The following is a 12,820-nucleotide window of genomic DNA, read 5'->3' as shown; positions in this document are numbered from 1 at the left end:
GTTCCTAGAAGTGTTGGCTTTTCTTTTTGATGATGTGTTGTTCGCTCTGCATACATTTATCGGAGTCCTGAAAGGGAATCCACCATTCTGCCATCTGGATGACCAGAAATCAGTAACTGAGGGGGGTTCAAATAGACCCCTCAGCCCCAAATGTAACCCCCAAATATTCATGTTGCTTGGTATTACTGCTGCCATCACCCTGGTTCCAGGCAGGGGACACTGGCCTCCCTCTCCTCCCCTGGCCTAAGGGCAGACCCACAAATATGGCATAGTACTTCTTATCCAGCTGAGACAAGACTGGAACGTCACCATACAACTTGCTTCAAGGCTTGGGATGCCATCAGCAAAGGGAATGGAGTCCCTGGGACAGGAGAACCTGGCCTGTGGCCCTCCCCAGTTTGCCTGTGAGCCCTGTCCCCAGCCGGCTGTAGAGTGGCAGAGCCCCCTGTTCTCCCACCTCTGAAAGAATCCTCAGGTGCCCACAGCACGCTTCCGCTCCCTCAAATCTAGATTTAGGAAACTAAGGACTAAGGAATTCTCTTTCCTGCCAAGACCAATTTCAGAAGTCTGGCTTCCTCTTCGAGATGACTGATGTATGCCACTGTCCCCCAGCCCCCCTACATGACAGGTCCTACATGAAAGTCTCAACAGGACAGATATATCAAATAAGCTTAACATTGTTATATGAGAGACTTACTCCAAATAAAGAAATAAAATCTTAAAAAAGGGGGGGCGGAGTGCCCGAGTGGCTTAGTTAAGTATCTGCCTTCAGTTCAGGTCATAATCTCAGGGTTGTGGGGAGTCTGCTTGTCCCTCTCCCTCTGCTGCTCGTGCTCTCTCTCTCTCTCAAATAAACAAAATCTTAAAAAAAAAAAAAAAAGGAGAGAGAGACCTACTCATAGCTGCGGGGCAGGTCCTTCCTGGGGTACCTCGAGGACCACCTAGCAAGGAGCCTATGGTCCCGTGTGACTCAGCCTTAGAATTTATAGCTTGCGCAGTTGAGCCCCAAACTTCTCAGAGAGATTTGCTTAAAGATGTGCTCGCTGGCTGTTGTACTTTTGGCTGCGTCTCATCTTCCGAACGGCCCGTATTGGTGTGTGTCACTCAGCTAGGGAGGATGTGGTTCCTAGCACAGGAAGTCAGACCTTCGATGCTGATCTCAACAGGAGAGAAGATTCCTAATTTTCTTAGATATGCTCAAAAATGGGCATGCGACCTAGGCTCTGCCGAGACCTGTCCTTGGGAGACATGGTTCAGAATGAAGCAGGGGAGGAAATCGGCTGGCTCTCTCTAGAAGTTCCGCTCAGCCGGTGCGGGAAGGTGGTGGCTGCCAGGTGCACGGAGAAGCGGCATCAGTGTCACCGGCCGCGGGGGCCAAGTTACCCTAGTACGTGCCCGTGGCCCGCGGCAGCTTTGGTGTTTTCCTAGCAGCTCAGCTCCTCAGTGTTGTTTTAGGCATTGTTCCTCGAAACAGCCTTGCGCCTCTTTCTTCGGCCTTCCCCCAAGTGCCCGTGCCTTTAATAAATCCCTTTTCTGCTTAATGCAGCTAGAGGAGGGGCTGAGCCCTGTGCCTGAGCCGGATGAGATCAGGAGACCCTCCCGGCTGTGGGGTACACGGCAGCTACAAGCTGCATTGTGGTGCGGGGGCAGTGGACTCCCGTTAAACTCTCGCCTCTGCCACTTCGTAGGTGTGTGATCTTTTTTTTTAAGATTTTATTTATTTATTTGACAGCGAGAGCACATGGAGGGGGAGTGGCAGGCAGAGGGAGAAGGAGAAGCAGGCTCCCCACTGAGTAAGGAGCCCACTCTGGGGCTCGATCCCAGGACCCCAGGATCATGACCTGAGCCGAAGGCAGTTGCTTAACTGACTGAAACACCCAGGCGCCCCTGTAGGTGTCTGATCTTGGGCAAGATACCGAACCTCCCTGACTTAGGGATTAGTCAGGTGTAAACACTCAAAATGATCGCTTCTTGTGAGGAGTCATTGAGATATCATAGGTAAAGAGTCCAGCACGGCTACGGACGCAGGACGAGCACTCTAAGTATTAAATGATGTACGTTGTTGTGCTAACAAAATAATAAAGAGAAGCTTTTATTGTTTTTAAGGTTTGTTTAAAAAATGTTCCATAAGGGCGCCTGGGTGGCTCAGTCAGCGGAGTGTCCCACTCTTGATTTCGGCTCAGGTCATGATCTCATCGGTCGTGGGCTCCAAGCTCAGCACAGAGCCTGCTTGAGATTCTTTCTCTCTCCCTCTCCCTCTGCCCCTCCCCCCGTGTTCTCTGTCTCTCTCTCAAATAAATAAAATCTCTTTTTAAAAAATATCTTATTTACTTGACGGAGAGAGCGAGAGAGCACAAGCAGGGTGAGCAGCAGAGGGAGAGGGAGAAGCAGAGTCCCCGCTTAGCTGGGAACCCGATGTGGGACTCGATCTCAGGACCCTGGGATCATGACCCAAGCTGAAGGCAGACACTTAACCTACTGAGCCACCCAGGAACCCTTAAATAAAATCTCTTAAAAGAATGTTCCATAGTTCTTCTCTCGGGGGAGTATTGGTTTCAAGGCTGATCTTGCTAGTTCCAGTCAATTTCCTGAATTCACTGAAACCGTTCTCCGACATGCCTTCAGCTAGCAGGAGGCATTAAATGAAAATGTAGAAGAAGCCAGTCAAGAAAGACCACATATTGAGTGATTCCATTTATATGAAAGGTCCAGGGTAGGCAAGTCTCTAGAGACAGAAAGTAGAGTTGCCTAGGGCTGCAGAGTTGGGAGGAAATGGGGAGTGACTGCTAATGTTTAAGGGTGTTCTTTTGGAAGTGATAAAAATAATCTAAAATTGATTGTGGTAATGGTTGCACAACTCTGGGAACATACTAAGAACCACTGAATTGTGCACTTTAAATGAGTGAATTTTATGGTACGTGAAAGCTGTTTTTTTGTTTTGTTTTGTTTTAAATTAAAAAGTAAGAGAAAATGTAGAGCGGTTCTGCGTTTGGTCGGTTGCTTGCTGTTCTTCTATAGGCAAGAAATGTGCTCAGAAGCATAAAGAGTGAGAGAACTGTTTTAAATCAAGCATACAAATGACAGCCAATGTTTTAAGAATTTAAATTTAGATGCTTTCACATCTATAGCAAATGTTGATTAATGTGTACACATTTCTGCAAAACCCCACAAAACTGTGTTAGTATTTCCAGGCATTTGCTACAGTGTCTCTTTTTTTTTTTTTTTAAGATTTTATTTTTTTTTAAGTAATCTCTACACCCAACATGGTACTTGAACTCACCTCCCCGAGATCAAGAGTGGCACGCTTTACTGACTGAGACAATCAGGTGCCCCCCTTCGTCTTTCTTACAACAAATAGATACCCTAACCAAATTGAGCGGTGGCCTTACATAAACAAAAATTCACAAAGTGGAGAAAATAGACAAAAGCAAGCACACATTTTGTAAAAATGATTGAAAGAACATGGTCTTTAATTACATATAAAAACTTTTTTTAAAGACTTTATTTATTTATTTATTTATTTATTTGAGAGAGAGGCAGAGGGAGCATGAGTGGGGGGAAGGACAGAGGGGGCCTTTGTTGAGCGCAGAGCCCACGGTGGGGCTCCATCCCTGGACCCCGGGGATCATGACTCGAGCTGAAGGCAGACACTTAACTGACTGAGCCACCCACATGCCCCACATATAAAAAGTTCTTATTCTAAAACTCAGCAGGTGATTAGGGTGTAGATACCCCAAAGTTCTTTGTTTTGGAAAAAATCTATTTTGAAATTTCACGTGTATATAGTAAGAAATTCGACTGATGCAAAAGGATAGACAATGAACAAATGAGTTCCCCTTTATCATCCCAGACCCCTTGCTCTGCACCGCGGCCCAGACCCAGGATTCCCAACCCTACTGCCCAGATCTAACCACCATCAACAACTTCTTGTGCATGTATGCTAGTTTTTTTTTTTTTTTTAAGCGAATGACTACAAAATTAGTGGCTTAAAGAACTCAAATTTATTGTCTTACAGTTCTGGAGGTCAGAAGCCCAATGTGGATCTTACTGGGTGAAAATCAAGGTGCTGGTGGGGCCTCATTCCTTCTAGAGGCTCTAGGGGAGATTCTGATTCCTTGCCTTTTCCGGCTTCTAGAGGCCGCCTGCACTCTTGGTTTGTGGTCCCTTCCTCTCTCTTCAGAGGCAGCGACAGTAGGTAAGTCCTCCCCGTGTCACATGACTCTGACCCTTACAGGACCCTTGGGTTACCTTGGTCCCACCCAGATCATCCAGCATAATCTCCCTGTTTGAATGTCAGTCAATTAGCAACCTTAATTTCCTTTTGCAAAGTAACATAACATATTCACAGATTCTGTGGATTAAGACATATTTGGGGGAGCCATTATCCTGCTACCACAATATCCTTCCAAAAGTTTAGGAATATAATTTACATGTGCACACTGAACACACAAATGTGAACACACTCTACGTGCTTTTCTTCTCTTTTTCTTCACCGGTCTCTTAATACGTCTTCAGGATCTTTCCAAATCAACACACCCAACTGCATTGCGCTGTTAAGCCTGCGTGAGACTGTTGTATGTTCCCACGGAAATAAGAACTGATCCATACCGAGCAGATGATAGATAGCAGTGCGAGGTTACGCAGAGAGAGACCCTGAGGCATAGAGACAGCAGATGTAAGCTGGGGTGACCACGAGTCAGGACTGAGATACGGCGTCACGGTGCATCCTAAGGGATGAGGTACAGGGAAGCTGACAATAGCTCACTCTTGTTGAATGCTTTCCTTGCACTAACTAATCCTCGCAACAATCCTATGTCATAGGTACTATTATTAACTCTTTTTGAGAGAGGAAGAAACTAATGAGGCACAGAGAGGTTAAGTAACTCGCCTTGGGTCACACAGCTAGAAAGTGTCAAGGGTGGGGATTTGAACCCAGATTGTCTGTCGTTGCTCTGCTTCCAGATCCTTTTTTTAACTTTTAAAGATTTATTTATTTATTTATTTATTTATTTATTTATTTATCAGAGAGAGAGAGAGAGAGAGAGAGAGAGCATGCACGCACACAAGCAGGGGAACGGCAGGCAGAGGGAGAAGTAGGCTCCCTGCTGAGCGAGGAGCCCAATGATGTGGGACTCGATCCCAGGACCCTGGGATCATGACCTCAGCCCAAGGCAGATGCCTAACTGACTGAGCCACCCAGGCTTCCCTCTAGATCCCTATCCTTACCCACACACTATGCTATGGTGTTGGCAGAGAGGCTGTTGGAGCAGATCACATGGTGAAGGCTTTTGCAATGAAGAGTCAAGATGCTGTGGTTCCTGAGGCTGTCTTGAATTCAGTGTGTCTCATCGCTGGACAGTCATTCTTGTCCTTTACTTGCCTCAAGACTCCTGCCTTCCTGACTGCCCCTCACACCATGAGCAAGAGGCAGAGTGATGCAGTGGTAAGGGAATGGGGCTCTGGAGCTTGGGAGACTGGAAGTCAGATTCAAGGTTGGCCACACACTAGCTATGTGACCTTCTGGAATTTCTGTTTCCTCATCTGTCCAATGAGGATACAGTTGACCCTTGAAGAGCAGGGGTTTGAACTCTGTGGGACCACTTATATGCAGTACTGTAAATGTACTTTCTCTCCCTTACAATTCTCTTAATAACATTTGCTTTTCCCTAACTTACTTTATTGTAAGAATATAGTATATTCTTTGTATAGTATGTGTTAATTGATTATTTATGTTATCGGTAAGGCTTCGGATCAACGGTAGGCTATTAGCAGGGAAGTTTTGGGGGAATCAAAAGTTATACGGGGATTTTTGACTGTGTGTGGGGGGGTTGGCGCTCCTAACCTCCACATTGTTCAAGGGTCAACTGTAATCAGACCGAACTTGCAAGAATAGTTGTAATCCTTAGAGGTGATGAGTATGAAATGCTGGGTGCAAGGTGAAGCCCTTACTAGGAACTCAGTGGTTCTCAGTGGCCACGTTACTGCCCCCAGAGGACATTTTGGAAATTTGTGGAGGAATCTTCAGACAACAAAAGGGTTGGAGGGGCACTACTGGAAGAAACTCTATTTTGCGCATTTGGACTAGTACGTTGTACTGGCTAGTATCTGTTCTGATTGCCTGGTAGGTTCGTGCAATCCTAATTGTGAAATATTTCAAATATCATCTCGGACCACAAACATTTAGGAGGTGGAGCGTGGGATGTGGAGTGTTTGCAGTGCAAGTAACCAAAAAGAGCAATTGTTCCATGTCTTGCAACATTCAAACACCTCACCAGACATTCGCCTGGGTGAAAAAAATCTGTTTATAATATACTAAGCCTGGAACAGAATCATATTTTACATAGAAACACGATATACGGGGTGCCTGAGTGGCCCGGTCAGTTAAGCGTCTGCCTTGGGCTCAGGTCATGATCTCGGGGCCCTGGGATCGAGCCCCACATTGGGCCCCCTGCTCAGCGGGGAGCTTGCTTCTTTCTCTCCCTCTCTTGCTCCCCATGCTTGTGCTCTCTCTGTGTATCAAATAAATAAATACAATCTTTTTAAAAAATTAACACAACATACTTTTTTGGGCATGATTTAAAATACACTATTTTTTTCACAAACGCAAATACTGTAAAAAATGTACTTTTTTGGGGGCGCCTGGGTGGCACAGCGGTTAAGCCTCTGCCTTCGGCTCAGGGCGTTGTGGGATCGAGCCCCACATTAGGCTCCTCTGCTGTGAGCCTGCTTCTTCCTCTCCCACTCCCCCTGCTTGTGTTCCCTCTCTCGCTGGCTATCTCTGTCTCTGTCAAATAAATAAATAAAATCTTTTTTTTTTTTTAAGATTTTTTATTTATTTACTCAACAGAGATAGAGATAGCCAGCGAGAGAGGGAACACAAGCAGGGGGAATGGGAGAGGAAGAAGAAGGCTCATAGCGGAGGAGCCTAATGTGGGGCTCGATCCCACAACGCTGGGATCACGCCCTGAGCCGAAGGCAGACGCTTAACCGCTGTGCCACCCAGGTGCCCCCCTCACTGAGGGTTTAACTATAAGCTCATGAGAAATCCTGAGCCGGAACAACTTAGCTAAGTTGCTTCCAGGTTCCTGATCCTTAGACATTATGTAAAATAATAAATACATGTTTGATGCTTTAAGTCGCTAAGTTTGAGGATAATTTGCTACATAATAATAGACAATAGAGTAGACATACATGAAACTCTATAGCCTCATCAATTTCATTAATAAGCATTGCTTTAAAAATAATTCATATAAGCTACCCTTCTAGTACAAAGAAAGTCAATCTATATTGCACAAATTACATGTCGAAATGACTTATTAATTTGGAGGTCACCTCTTGTGTTTCTGCCTTATCCTAGTCCATCTCTAGCAGCCTTCTACCTAACTCCTCTATAGCCTCGTGTACAACTGAGTCACTGCATTTTCTTCTGACCCGTCTTCTGTTTGTGTTTCCCATCAAAGAATTTATCTTCATATCAATCTTTTAAACATTGGTGTCTGAGGATATCCTTGACCTAGAGTACTTGCAGTACTTCACCACTACCTCTTCCTGGACCATAACATAGATGATTTTTATTTTATTTTATTTATTTTTTTAAGCTCCCTGCTAGCTGTGGAGCTCAGTGCAGGCTTGAACTCACGATCCTGAGATCAAGACCTGAGCTGAGATCAAGAGTCAGACACTTACCTGACTGCCACCCAGGTGCCCCACAGGTGATTATTTAGACAGGACACTTATAAAACAGTCTGACTCATTTGTGAGAGTATCATGCTTCTCATTTTCTCCGTATGTGTCTCTATTTCTACTGAGGTTATGTCTCCATTTTTTTGTTTTAAAACTAGGATTTTGGGGCACCTGGGTGGCTCAGTCGGTTAAGCATCCAACTCACGATTTCAGCTCAGATCATGGTATCAGGGTCACGGGATTGAGCCCTGTGTGGGGGCTCCGCACTCAGCAGGGAGTCTGCTGAGTTCCCCCCTCCCCCTCCCTTTGCCACTCCCCACCAGGTGCTCTCTCTCTCTCTCTCTTAAATAAATAAATAAATATTTTTTAAAAAGCACCCTAGGGTTTATGGGGTGCCTGGGTGGCTCAGATAGTTAAGCGTCTGACTCTTGATTTCTGCTCAGGTCATGATCTTAAGGTCCTGGGATAAAGCTCTGTGTGGGGCTCCCAGCTCAGTGTGGAGTCTCTTTCTCCCTCTGCCCCTCCTCCTGCTAGTGCTCACTCTCTCTCTCTCTTTCTCCCTCTCAAATAAATAAAAAAGAAAGAAAGAAAGAAAGAAAGAACGAACGAACCTTGGGGTTTTTGTTTTGTTTCGTTTTTTACTATTCTAAAAAGCTGGTTTGAGGTTATTTTTCCTGTTACTTGCAACTGAAGGGGCCAACTGATAAACACATACACAGAAAGAAATGTCTTCTCTTCTGCTATGTCATATGATCCTCCAAGCTTTGGTATCATTTCCCGTCTAAAAACCAGTCTTTCTCCCAAATAAATGACGCCGAATACCCACCCTTTCAGGAGAGGGTCATTTCAGATCCACAGGAATGAGATCTTAGTCTCAAGATACCTTTATCCAAATACAACAGTTCTACTGACTTATGTGAAGTCTTCTTGTTACACGACCTCCTAACTTTATGGAGGAAGAGACAATATTTTCAGAAGTACATGTTTACACATATGCTTTAGTCTTTCAGTTTCTGCATTACACATTGGGTGGGAAGTGAATGCCACTGCAAGTTGTTGAGTAAGTTCATGAAGCAGCCTTGAGAAAATAAGACCAAACCAGAACCCATGGGACCTAGCATGAAGGACAGCTTGGATTGTTCCTCTCTCTTAGTACGTTTGAGCTAACTGGACTGGATTCTACCTGTCTAGTTTTAAGTGAAGCAGTCTTTTAGAACCGTCCTGGCCCAAGCTTGAAAAGATCCTGAGGTCACAAAGACTCCAGATTCTAGGAGGGCCTCTCTGAGGTTCTTAGGGAACGGGAATTTAAGAAAACATATGCTTAGGTAGCTACATTTGAAATGCCGACATTGAAATGCTGACATCAGTGACTTAATCCCAATACATTTCAAATGCCCATATTTTTGAAAGTATTTCATATATATATATATATATATATATATATATATATATATATATAACTCTCTTTGTAAAGTAGAGGTTTACAGAATGAGAGAGAAGCTAGCTGCATTAGCTACTCATTTCTGGAAAAGCAACTGAAAGCACTTACATCCTCAGGACAGGTCAACAGTAATATCTTCCTTCAAACATGGAGGTAAGCATTTTCTTACAGATATTCTTCTGTAAAAAAAGCTTTAAAAAATCTTGGGAAATCTTAAAATACTTAATACTTTAAAAAGTGATGAGATTTAAGACTATGATAGAAACTACTACCTGTCCTCCAGTATCCATTCTTTCTCAGTACCAAAGCCCTATTTTCCAGCCTTTCTTGACATGAAGTGTAGCTAAGTGACAAGGTTTTTGCCAGCAGGATAAAAGCAGAAATGATATATATAGGCAGCCTTTGGGAAAGATTTTTAAAGACAGGGGGTGTAGGGGCGCCTGGGTAGTGCAGTCGTTAAGCGTCTGCCTTCGGCTCAGGGCGTGATCCTGGCGTTCCGGGATCGAGTCCCACATCAGGCTCCTGGGCTGGGAGCCTGCTTCTTCCTCTCCCTCTCCCCTGCTGTGTTCCCTCTCTCGCTGGCTGTCTCTCTGTCACATAAATAAATAAAATCTTTTTTAAAAAAAAAAAGACAGGGGGTGCTCCCTTCTTCTGCCGGTTGTCTTTTCTTCTGCTGGTTGGAATGTAAGCATAATGGCTGGAGCTACAGCAGCTCTCTTAGATCATGAGGTGATACTGGGAATGTAACTGGATATCTTCCAAATGCCCATATATTTGAAAGCATAAATAAATACATGCGTGACTCTCTTGGTAAAATAATGAGGCTGGATCGGTCTCCATGAAGTGTCAGACCAGCTCTAGACTAACTTTGGACTTTTTAAACATAAGAGGGAAATACCAATTTTTGTGTAGGTCACTGTTATTTTGTGGTTGTTTTCCCATGCTACTTGCAGCCCTAATCCTAGTACAATAACCAAAAAAGAAGCAAGATCAAAAACCTTATTTTAAAAAAGTCAACTTTCATAAGTTAATAAGTTTCATAAGTTATATGATTTGACCAGTTTTAAGATTGCACATATTTCAAAAGTAAATTATTCAACAAATATTTACTGTGGACTAGATCCTAGTACATGTATCAGAATGATGGATAATGTAACTATAAATGCATTACTTGCCAAGTGACAAATATAAAAGATAGGAAAATAGTATCCATGAATATGGGAACTGAGGGATAGTGGGAAAATAACACAAAGCAGGGATTGCTCCTCTGACATGCATAAAATCTATAGGAGTAACAGGGATAGAAGAGGATGGCATGTTGTGATAAGTTGGGACACAAAACCTTTTTTATCATCATACCACAAGTAAAAAACTTAAGATTCCCATGGCTAATACCTGGATTTACGGTGTCTTTTCCTCCAAACAACTAAGTGGCATTTTATATTCTGTAGGAAATTCAGATGGGGCTTTCAAAAGTTGGTGAAGTTATGCTGAAAATTCAAGATGCTGTGTCTTTATTTTTATTTATTTATTTACTTACTTATTAAGTAAGTTCTGTACCCAAGGTGGGGTTTGAACTCACGACTCCAAGAGTCGCCTGCTCTAACGGAAGAGCCCGCCAGGTACCACCAGATGTAATGTCTTTAAAGGAGACAGTTAGTGTTGGCTAATTGAATTTAAATTAAAAAAAAAAAAAAAGAAAGAAAGAAAGAAAGAAAGAAAGAAAGAAAGAAAAGAGAGGAGACAGTTGTAAGACACCTGACTATAAGGAAACCAAAAGTCTGGGTGGATAAAGGCATCAGGACAGAATTAGAAGCCTAGTTGTACTGTGCCGGGTACCTCGGGTAACAGTACTAGTTGGTAGTCTTGGATGAGAAACTTCACTTTCCCAGGCTTCCATTTCTGAGTAGTGGGGATTAGAAAAGGGCATCCCTCCAGACCTTCAGGTCCTGAGAACCCTCTTCTGGAGCACGTGCCCTACTATGGGTAGCTCGCGTGGCCAACGCCGCTGGGCCTATGGGCAAAGCGAGTCCCTGCCCTCTGGGTCTTGAGCTCCGCGCGCGCGCGATCTCACGGATGCCGCACTTGAAGTCTGCTAGCAGAAACGCTGCGGTGGGAACCGAGCCCCAGTTGCGGTCTGGAAGAGAGCACTACCGGTCAGGTTTACGCGGCCGCAAGTCCTAACGCGCAGAGTCAGCCGACAGCTCCCGGAGCCGCAGAATCGCGGTACCCTCGCCCCGCCCCCCGGCGCCCCGCCCCGCCCCCTCGGCCACTTGCTGCGTGCCGATTGGTCGCTGCGGTGCGCACGGCGCCGCGCCCCGCCGGCGCCCCTAGCCTAGCTCCCGCCGTCCGCTCCCGGCTCCCGGGGACTGAGGTGCAGCTGTGGACGCCGGCCGGGTCGGGGCGCAGCCGCCACCTCCTCTGCGCGCGCGCTCGGGGTCGACGTGGGTGTCGGGGCGGCCAGGTGAGTGCGGTCGGTCGGTCTCGCGGCGCGCGGGGGGCTCGCGCCCGCCGTACGCGCGTGGAGAGGCGCCCCCGGCCGGCCCGGCCTGCGCGGTGCGGCGGCGCCCAGCCCGGCCTCTCCCGCGCCCGGCGCCGCCCGGCGGAACGGGCCCTCGGAGCGCCGGGGCAGCCTGCACACCGGAGACCTCCGCCGCTCGCTCCGGCCCGGCCCGCGTCCCCTTGGGCCGACTGTGGCGGTGACGCGGGGGTATCGGCTCTCGACCCGGTCGGGCCGCACCGCCGCGTTACCTGGCCGTCGATTGCTTGTCTGGGAGGTCTGGAAGGTTCCCATCTCGAGCTTCTGGGCTTCCCAGGGCTGCGGGCTGGGGAGAGAGGCGGTGGACGGCTCGCACGGGGAGAGTGGGGGCGACTCAGGTACTTCGTCGCCCCTCTCGTTTGCTCCGAACCATTGCTGGGAACATTGTCAGTGTTCGGTGGACTTTCCCGACTCTGGCCTTAGGAGAGTCAGGTACAGAGGTGGGAGGAGGAAATGCTAGAGGCTTAGCATTCTTTTGGCAATTAATCATAAAGTGTTGAGTGTCCTTTTAGGTAAGTGGCAGCAGAGAATGCCACTGTGGCAATGGTAGTTGTGCTGGGGAAAACCATTTTGGCTTTTAACCAATAAATTGGGTTCCGAGTTAATCACTGAAAGGTGCTTAATCTCAAATGTCAGTATATGCTCTTTTTAAAGCCAAAGCAGTGATGAGATCGACTGTGCGCATTCCCTTACTGCTGTTAGTGCCGGGTGAGCGTGTGCGTGTGCGTGTGCGTGTGTGTGTGTGTGTCTCCCTCCGTCTGTGTGGTGGCGGGAGTCAAGCCTCCGATTCGAGTAAATGTGTAATCACCATGATGCCTCTCAAAGACAATTTCTCTTCTCGGAGTGTCCCACCTCTTCTGTCAAACTTCGTCTACCTGTACCGTGAATCCCTTTTCTTAACAATTCCCAAGGTTCTTACTGCCAGGCTTGTCACACGTCTTTTCCCATCATCTTTAGTCTCTTATTTGTCCTCTTGTGTTTCAAATCCGCTTAGGTTTCAAACGTAGAACACACGTTAAACATTTTTACCGATAATAGTGCTGCAGGACTCTTCACTCTTAAAATGAAAATCAGAAGTTATCTTGAATACCGATGCTGCAGGAAAAGCAAGTTTAATGAGAGCAGTTGGAGGATGTCGTTTTCCTCTTCCGGAGACA

At 46.1% G+C, this 12,820-nt stretch overlaps 1 protein-coding gene across 2 annotated transcripts in view; it reads left to right on the top strand.

The window, feature by feature from the left end:
* Positions 1-12,820, top strand: part of TMEM50B (transmembrane protein 50B) — a 51,556-nt gene that overhangs the window by 4,930 nt on the left and 33,806 nt on the right. The window contains exon 2 of one of the 2 annotated variants that reach the window (XM_026511587.4): positions 4,016-4,195. The gene's annotated coding sequence lies outside the window, so the exon portion shown is untranslated. Of the gene's footprint in view, positions 1-4,015; positions 4,196-11,425; positions 11,589-12,820 lie in introns of those variants that run through there. The other variant, XM_026511556.4, reaches the window with a different exon arrangement.

This window comes from Ursus arctos, unplaced genomic scaffold, assembly GCF_023065955.2.
Source record: "Ursus arctos isolate Adak ecotype North America unplaced genomic scaffold, UrsArc2.0 scaffold_4, whole genome shotgun sequence".
NCBI classification, from domain to species: domain Eukaryota; kingdom Metazoa; phylum Chordata; class Mammalia; order Carnivora; family Ursidae; genus Ursus; species Ursus arctos.
Note: the sequence above shows the minus strand (reverse complement) of the source record. Positions and strands in the feature narration are given on the sequence as shown.